At 33.5% G+C, this 9369-nt stretch overlaps 1 pseudogene; it reads right to left on the bottom strand.

Moving 5' to 3' along the window:
* Positions 1-1263: 1263 nt before the first annotated feature.
* LOC111302002 (dicarboxylate transporter 1, chloroplastic-like) lies at positions 1264-7384 on the bottom strand (annotated as a pseudogene).
* Positions 7385-9369: the final 1985 nt, after the last annotated feature.

Below are 9369 nucleotides of genomic sequence, written 5' to 3'. Positions count from 1 at the left end.
TTGCATGATTTAATTTAATAAAAATTAATTAAAAAATTAAAAAATTTAATAAATAAAATAAATATTGATTATCCAATGATGGAATTTATAGAAATTTAAAATGATAAATTTCTATAAAATTCTTAGGTGAGAAATTTTTTCTGAATTTGTCATAAATGGTGAAATAATTTAGATAAAGTTTTAATAACAATAATTAATATTTATTTTCAAACACAAAAAAATAAAAACAAAAAAATAATATTTTAATAAAATTTTGAAAAAATACAAATCATCTAAGAATGAGATTCTTAAAAATTTCAAATGGTAAATTTCCTAAGAAATCTCTAAGTGAAAAATTTTCTCTAAATTTGTCCCAAATGGTGAAATAATTTAAATGAAATTTCAATAAAAGTAATTGTATTCTTTTCCAAATTTGGTTGAAAATATTTGATAATTATCCAAGGATGAGATTCTTAAAAATTTCAAATGGTAATTCTTAAGAAATCTTTAGGTGAAATATTTCTTTAAATTTGTCCCAAATAGTGAAAGAATTTAAATAAAATTTCAATAAAATAATTGTCATATTATTTTCTTTCTGAAAACAAAAAAAAGAAAAAAAATTTCTAAATAGGCTCAAATGGTAAAAAATTTAGAAATCCAACAAAAAAAAAAGAATTTGTAAATAGACCTAAATGGTGGAGAATTTAGAAATTCAAAAAAAAAATATTTTTAATTTAGCTCAAATGGTGGAATAATTAGATATATTTTTAATAAAAATAAAAAATAAAAAATAATTAAACATTTTTTCCGATGACAGAGCTTCTTCAAGAAAACAAATGGGATTCTTGAATACTTTTAAGGTAAAAAAATATTTTTAAGAATTCTACCAGATTGATGGAGAGTCTTAAGAATTATTTCTAATATTTCAACATAAAAAATTTAAGATCATTAGGACCAAGACCTTAAGATAAATTTAAAATAAAATATATCATCCTTTGGATGGGCATATAGGGATGTTATAACTTTTCTCACATGTAACTGAACTCCCGAACTTTATTCTAGTTAGTAGACCTGAACATATTCTTTTAGAGACTTTTAGTCAAGCTTAGGAGTTCCTTAAAAGGATAGATTCATTAGGTGACTAATCACACCTAATTAAAAAAGATTGATGACAATTTTTTTTGTTAAATCTAACTATAAATTTTCAAATCTATATATTATAACATCTCATATAAAGGCAGGCAAATGTAATGCCATTGTCAAAATTTGTGGTACAAAGTTCTAATTTCTGCTATAACTGCTGGACCTCAAACTCCAATTTATGTTTTTTCCAGCCTTAGGCTCAACTATACCCCACCAGAAGATTATTTGCAAGGTAAAGAATTAATGAAAAAAAAATTTAACCCGCTTTGGAAGGGAAGAAGAAACTGTGGACTTTGTGTTAGGACGGGCAAAAATCAGATATATTCTAGCTTGGTGTCTGCCAATTTTATGACTGCCCTGTTTACCACAAGCCGATAGGCTCCCACCAGATGCCTCCAACTCCGAGCCAGATAATAATATTGATGACAGATGTCAGGAAACCATAGCCCCACCATTTGGCTAGTGGTACATAGCCTGCACCATAGAAAACGGGTGCAGATCCAATGCCATAACGGGTAATGCCACCGATTAGGTTGGAGAGGAATTAGAGAACATGGGCACCCAAATATGGTGGATGCCCAAAGCACTTGCCATAGACAAGAAGGCTGTGAACATGGTACCAATATGAGCTGCTCCACTGGCGAAGAAGTAATGGGAGTAGAAATAGAGAAGAACTAGGATGCCAAATGACAATTGCCATGAAAGACCTAATCCACAAACGACATGTGAAAAGAGCAAATCATAGATATTAAAGGCAATTCTGAAATGCTGTTTGATGGAGTGTTAGCCTAAATCCAATTATGCATCCGTGACATAGGACATGCGAATTTAATTTAGGTCAAAAGACTTGGTTACAACCCTTGTGCAAAAAAGTATGATGGCCAAAGCAGAAATATTGGACATGGCAATATCAAGAAAAATGCTTGACCTAAAAAGCAAAAGGAACATCCTAGTTAAGTGAGACCCGAAGAAATGTCAAAGTAGTATGATGAAACATTAATAGAACAGGACTAGAGAGAGAGAGAGAGAGAGAGAGAGAATCTTACTAGATATATCACAATGAAAATCTCAAAGCACTAAAGAGAACTGTATATTATTTAATTTAACCTTTCAATTAAAAAGCTGTTCATCAGGGTTCATTAATCTCGCGGATATTTCTGTGCCTTGTTTGTCAGAATTTTGAGATGTGTAAGATTGGGCAGATGTGAAAGCCAATGCAAAACATATGTATTTGGAAATTTTTGGCATTATTTAAGAGGAAGTTATAAATTGCTAACAGCTTTCCTTTCTTTTGTCTTCCTTTTACAAATAGAAAAAGGGACTATAAAGGAATTTGAGGTAAGCATAATGTCATTCGAACAAGTATTTTGGAAACTTAAAGCACCGCATGGAGAGTATGGTGATAGTTCTTTGGCAATTCCATAATATTATATAGCAGTCAACACATGGCAGATAGAAAATGGATAAGAGCAAAATGAAAACATGACGCACCTTGACAACAGTTTCACTAAACCATGGAATGAAACTCTATTTATTGAGATACCCAGCCACAGCAATGAGTGCAGCAAACCATGTGAGTGTATCCCATGCAACTGCTTCAGCTAGACACTCCTTCCATGTGACTACCCCAGTCACAAGTAGGACAGATAACCCAAGAATGGCAGCAGTAACAGCATCTACATTTAACCTCCCTCGAAAAATGTAATACCCAAAAAAAAAAAAAAAAAGAGACTATTTTTTAAGTATTTTTATAAGTTGAGACTCTTTAATAAAAAATAAAAAGTGCAGAGGGCTTATTGATAAATAACCTATTTTATTTTATTAATAGAGTTAACTTTTCAGTTTTCAATCGACGATTAGTCGTATTAAAAACATAAACTTATTTCTCATATGTTTCTTATACAGAAAAGATTAATTGAAGGATTCCAAGTGAAGAGAAGAACAAATCTACAAGGAGAAATTATCTGTTAGATGTGAGTAAATAATCTTTTTCAATTTTTGGAGTATTGATGGTTAAATCTTAAGGTGTAAATTATAATCGAGAAACCCTAAAATTTTAGGGTTTCCATTATCCCTCTTTGGGCAGATGATTTAGACTTTAATTAGAGTCAAGTTAAGTATGGAGAAAGTTGGTAATGTGAATTTATTGCTGAAACAGAAATTTGATGGGAATAGAAAGGAAAATCTTTGTTTCGTATAAATTCTTATATGAATGTGTTTGTAGTGATGAATTAAGGGTATATTCTGTACTAAAGGGTTAAATACTACTATGATTACTATATATGGTTGGAAAGCATGTTGAATCTACTTACTAATGAAACAAACAGGAGTCGAATTTGAGTTCTCTATGAAGAGTTATCCAATTTTTACCTAAGGAGGTGCAGGCTGCCTAGTAACAGCAGTAAGGGGGAAGTACGAAATTTCCCTAAATTTTTATACAAGGATTTACAGTTTAAGCCATATATTTTTGGAAAGCTTATCGAGTCTACTTTCCAATGAAATAAGTGAAATTGAATTTGGAGTTACCTATGAATAAATACGTAATTTTTATGAAAAGGTATACAGGCTGTCTGGCAGCAGCATATGACGTGGATTACAAAAATTGTTATAATTAATCCACAAAGAATCACTAGATGAGCCATATATGGTTAGAAAGCTTGTCAAGTCTAGTTTCTAACGCATTAATAAGATTTTAATTCCGAATTGGATATCTTGAGTTATGGTCGTTTCAGTGAAAGTAGCGCAGACTGCCAGAATTAATTACTCAAGTTATTACTTGTTTAACTTAATTATTTTGGTATAAGTGGCTTCAAATGGGTTGATTAATTATTGTTATGTTGGAATTATCTTGAATAGGCTACTAAATTTTGAGGGAGAAAAATTAGGTGGTGGAATCAGAAGAAGGTAAGTGGAATCTCACACACTTTGCTTGTTTTCGAATCTATGTAAATATGTATGTTTCTAAATGAAAGAATGTTTTATTTCTTTATTTTCGATATATGAAAATAGGATCAAGAATATGATTATTTTGTGTTTCTCTATATAAATGATGGATCATGCTTATGAATGAAATGAGAAAATGATTTATGTTTAAAGAATGATTTTATGACAGCTACGTTTTTGCATCCCTGGAAAGTGGGATCATCGACACCAGAACTTAGTTCTACGACCCTGGCTAACGGGTAATAGTAGTTAGCGTAAGCCCTGGCTAACGGGTTATAATAGTTAGCAATGATCATGAGAATGAAATTGTCGATACGGCCAATGTCACGGGTTATAGCAGTGACCGTAGCTAACGATTTGAATGATGATGATGATTTACGATGATTTTTAATGATTGATCCATGATTTGGTTTGACTACGATATTTGAATGATAACATATTTTACAATGATTTATGAATTTATAAAATGTTTGACAAAACGATGATATTGAGATGTTTTGATATTATGATTTGATGAATGTTTTGAATGATCTATATGACATGTATGAAACGATGTTTGATCCGGTAAGGTGTGTGAGCCTTTACTTTCTGAGCTGTGATTTGCTCATTCCCTATTTTCTTTTCTTTTACGATGTTATGAGTGATAAGTATGATTAGCTTGAAAAAAGCTAAAAGAATTGAGTATTGGAGAACTACTTAGAAATATAGGATTTTATGAAGTATTGTTTATTTTAGTTGTAATACTCGACTTTGAACCTTTGGAGACTTGTTATCTAGCTATGTTACTTAATGAGAACCTTTTATATTTGAGAGTTGTTCAATGGTTATGGATTAGGCTTTGTATTGCTTTAAGGTTTTACTCCAAGGTAATATGGCCGTGTTATGTCTCGATTCGGGGCGTGACAAAAATTGGTATCAGAGCCAGCCCTAAACCGTTCGATCCACGCCAAGCACCTCGAGGGAGGTAGGCAGGGTGGCCAGCCTCCGTGACGAGGGCGTCACGAGGTTGGGTGCGGAAGAATGTCACGGACCTAAGGAAGAGTCCTGAATCCCACATCGAACATAATAGGAAGGTCCCTGGGATATAAAAGGGTTCACACCACCTCCGTCTTGTGAGGCGCCTTTTGTAGGATAAAACCGTGATGCCAGGGGGCCAGAGCGGACAATACCTCATAAGGGTGTGAACCGTGACGAAAGACTGATCTGGGAAGCCGGAAGGGTGAATACCCGGGTCCCGAAGCCGTGCGGGTTCGGAGCTTAAGTCTCAACCCGTGACAAAAAATCCAGAGCACCACCTAATGCAACGGAAGAAGGTATGAGAAGACTATCATAATATTGAAACATAAAAGTTCTTGCAAATAGTTTTACCTACATGAATAGTGCCTGAGATATTCATGCCATATATGCACAGTAAAACATTTGAATTGAATGAGGGCACACAGTAATACAACCAGAAACAAACATTAAGCTTCTTATTAGTTATTTGAGAGCCAACGACGTATGCGTCTGACAAATTTAAGCACTTTTCAAACTCTATTTGAATGTAGAAAATATTTTAGAACTGTAACAACCACACCTGAACCCCAGGTGACTTAAAGATACGGAATACTTGTGAAATCAATCTGTAACAAAATTTCAAGGACAGAATGTATCACATTTTGATAAAATATTAGGGACTAATATCAGAATTTACTTATTTTCAAAGAGTAAAGCTGCCATTAGTTTGCCCTTCTTGTCAAGAATCGATGTTGCACTATATCTCTACAAGCTCATAACTGTATCTCATGTCCATATTGATGATGCTTCAAAGCGTAAGAGAAAGCAAATTCTAAACAAACCGCCACACAGAAAGTGTACTGTCCCATTAAACTCCTACACTAGACCCAAAATCTCACCTATTTTAAAAATGCAACAAGGAACCATGAATAAAGCAATCATATGCTTATCAACATATCCACCTCAATTAAAACCTTCCCATTGTCTTCCTAGAGCATGTAAACTAATTAACAGAAGAAAGGCGAGCAAACATTGTAATCCGATGGAAAAAGTAGCTGGAGACTTATTTTAAAAGGTTCCATGCACTTCCACCTTTAAAAAAATAGAGAGGGAAAATGCAAAGCTTTTAAAGTTCTAATCAAATATCAACACTATGCTAATGACTAATCATTGCTGACATGATACTAACACAATAGAAATGGATTTAACAACACAAGCAAATGCACATATTGCAGCAGAGCCAAAATATATGACCAAATTAACAGACTGGATATGCAAAATGCATTTCAGTTTGGGCATCAAGATGTGCTAGAAAGATATACACCTAGAAAGCACAATAATATAAAAGAAAATAAAAAAAAAAAGAGAGGGAAAAACAACCCTTTCCTTCAGTCTCATTTTCAACCTCTAGATGAAATCTCTATTACAAGTTCAGACTGTCAAAACCCACAATCCTAATGCAAAATTTACATTTTTACTGAAAATCCTAAATTTTATAGCATCTCTCTCCCTACGCACGAATAATAATCTTGCGAAGTAATTGCTGAGGGCAGTTCTTCTAGGAAAGAAAAAGAATACTGCAACAGAGACATATGTCACTAACATAAGGTCAAAGTCAACTATAATATGTAGAATCCAGCAAAATAAGTACCACAAATAACAGAGCTAAAAATCAATACTATACGGTCACAATTAAACTCGATTAACCATCTTAAAAGGTAGCACAAAATGGAGGGCCTCTCCAAACTAAATGCAGTTACCCCGTGACTAACATGTCACTGTGGTCCCCTACCAATTATTTTCCAGGTTCACATTTCAACTTGATCGATTGTGGTAGTGAAACAAAACAAACTTTCTTAGTTATATAGGCATAATTAAAACATTCTTAATCATAACGAATCAAAGAATAATAAAGTCGATTACTAGAGTATCGATTGTGATAGTGAAACAAAACAGACTTTCTTAGTTATATAGGCATAATTAAAACATTCCTAATCATAACGAATCAAAGAATAATAAAGTCGATTACTAGAGTATCAATGTTATTAGACCGTTAGAAGCAGAGTCCCAGCCATAATAATCTCATTCTTGGACATCGGTCCCATCTTCTCCTACTTCTCCTTAGCCAGCTTTAGCGTATCGGGACTACTCTTCACCGTTGGCGGGTAAATAACGTACAAAATCGATGGCACAACAAGCAACGAAACTAAACCCGGCATGATTGCTGCCTTAGCCCATGGGTATTTTTGGTCCAAAAGACATATTCGTCATTTTCCTTATCAGAGAATGTCAGTAAATAACCATGGACATTTTTTATTTTTTGATCGACCTAACATGTATAATGTCATGTTTGCTCGGCTACCTTACCATTCTACCCCACGAACTTTTCACTTTTCAACTATAAATAAATATACTTAGATGCTATTAATTTAATCCCTAACTTTTCTTACATTTCTATCTTTTTTTTCTTTCAACCTCTTTAGTTTTGATCTCTGATTTAAGTGTCAAAGTGCAAACACAAGAAACACTTCCTACCTTCGACTTAACAGCTTTATTTCTTTCCTTTTGATTTCAAGGTATTGACCCTTACTTCAGAGTTTGGTAGCAACATTTGACGCATAAGATAAAGAGATTATATTTTAACTGAGCTAAATACCATGCCATGTAAAAATAGAGTCAATAAGGAAGGAAAGACAACCATTCCAATTAGGACTAAAAACTACAATAGCTAACATATGGACCGACCTGCGCCATCACAAGCAAGGCTGAACATGTAATAATTCCAAGCCCTAACCAAATAAATTCAAACCTTAAAACAAATACTTTAAAGCATAATACCACCCCAAGCCTTAAAAGTACCCTACCTGGTCATGCTAGGTAGACAACTGAGCTATGAGTAAGTTGAAGCCTCTTTAGCCTCAAGGGAAGAAGAGCATGCCATTCCAGCCACATATCTTCATTACTCAAGCCACAACTCTACCCAAGCAACCACCCAAAAACCCAATAGAGACCTAGAGGTCAAAATGTAGGCCATGGAAAAAGAACTGAAAGGAAAAGTTATCACTTTCGAAGATGAGCTAAAGTTCCTATAGATTTTACCTTTTACCGAGGTGATTAACAGGACCATAACCCTAAAAAAATTCAAAATGCCGACCTTAGAGACCTACAACGGTACTTCTGATTCTTTTGATCACTTAGAACTACATAAAACTAACATGATGATGCTATTCTATCCCTTGAAAATATGCGGGATGGAATAAAGGACTTTCTCTTTTATAAGGATGTTCCCTTGGGGAAGGGTGAAGAACATTCCTTAATAAGCTTGTAGGTTATTTAAGGCTACTTCTTCCTGGTTTTTGTTTCTAGTTTGAAGAAGTCAAGTCTTTATTCTATTATTTCCCTTAAGATAGACGATCAGGAATAGAGGACTTGGGATTAAAAAGGTCAGCTTTTACAATATTACATTTTGGTAAAATGGAAGCCACTTCTTTTCTTTCGACTTTCTCTTTCGAGCTTCTATTTTCTTCTTTTTGAATTGTCTCTTTTAACTCTTTTTTTAGAATCGTGAATAGGAGAGTTAAAACAATATAACTCTTCACTTGAAAAAACAAACGAAAGTTCCCTTTAGAAAACCCCCAAGTGGTGGACCAAAGCAGAACTTTAGCCTTCGCATTGATACAAATCTCTTTCAGTTGTCTGTTTCAGGGATGCGAGCTAGAAGGATATTAAAAAAATAGTTATTAGATTACGTGTATTCTAAAATTAGTAAAGTCATACTTTCATTACCTATATTAATAGTACATAAAGGAAAGAGAAAAAATAAAATACATTACTACTTACGAACTCCTTTGATCATCTTTGATTCTATACAACAAGCTAGCATCAATCGAACTCGATGTCTGGTAAGGTGCAAATGAAACCTTAATGTACAAAGGATTGGCTACAACACTTAAAAGGGCAACTCAATCCTGGTATTGTAACCTTAAACTGAGGTTGATCACTATATTTAAAGAGCTTAGCCATTATTTTTTCTCTCTTTTAGTCAATAGTAAAAAAACTAAAAAAATTATACTGAGCATGATGTCACTTCATCAAGGCGAAAACAAGTCTTCAAAAGATTACATCACGCATTTTAACGCAAAAGCTCTATAGGTGAAAAACTTAGAGCAAATGGCTACTATGGTCCCCTTGACCAATGAACTTAACAATAAAAAGTACCATCTGAAGCTTACACTATTATTAGAGCCACCAAAAACATTAGCTAATGTTCTACTTGTGGCTAAAAAATATATAAATGCTAAAGCTTTT

Source organism: Durio zibethinus, chromosome 15 (genome assembly GCF_047325235.1).
Source record: "Durio zibethinus cultivar Kanyao isolate XHJ-2024 chromosome 15, ASM4732523v1, whole genome shotgun sequence".
NCBI lineage: Eukaryota > Viridiplantae > Streptophyta > Magnoliopsida > Malvales > Malvaceae > Durio > Durio zibethinus.
This window is presented reverse-complemented; position numbering and strand designations above follow the sequence as displayed.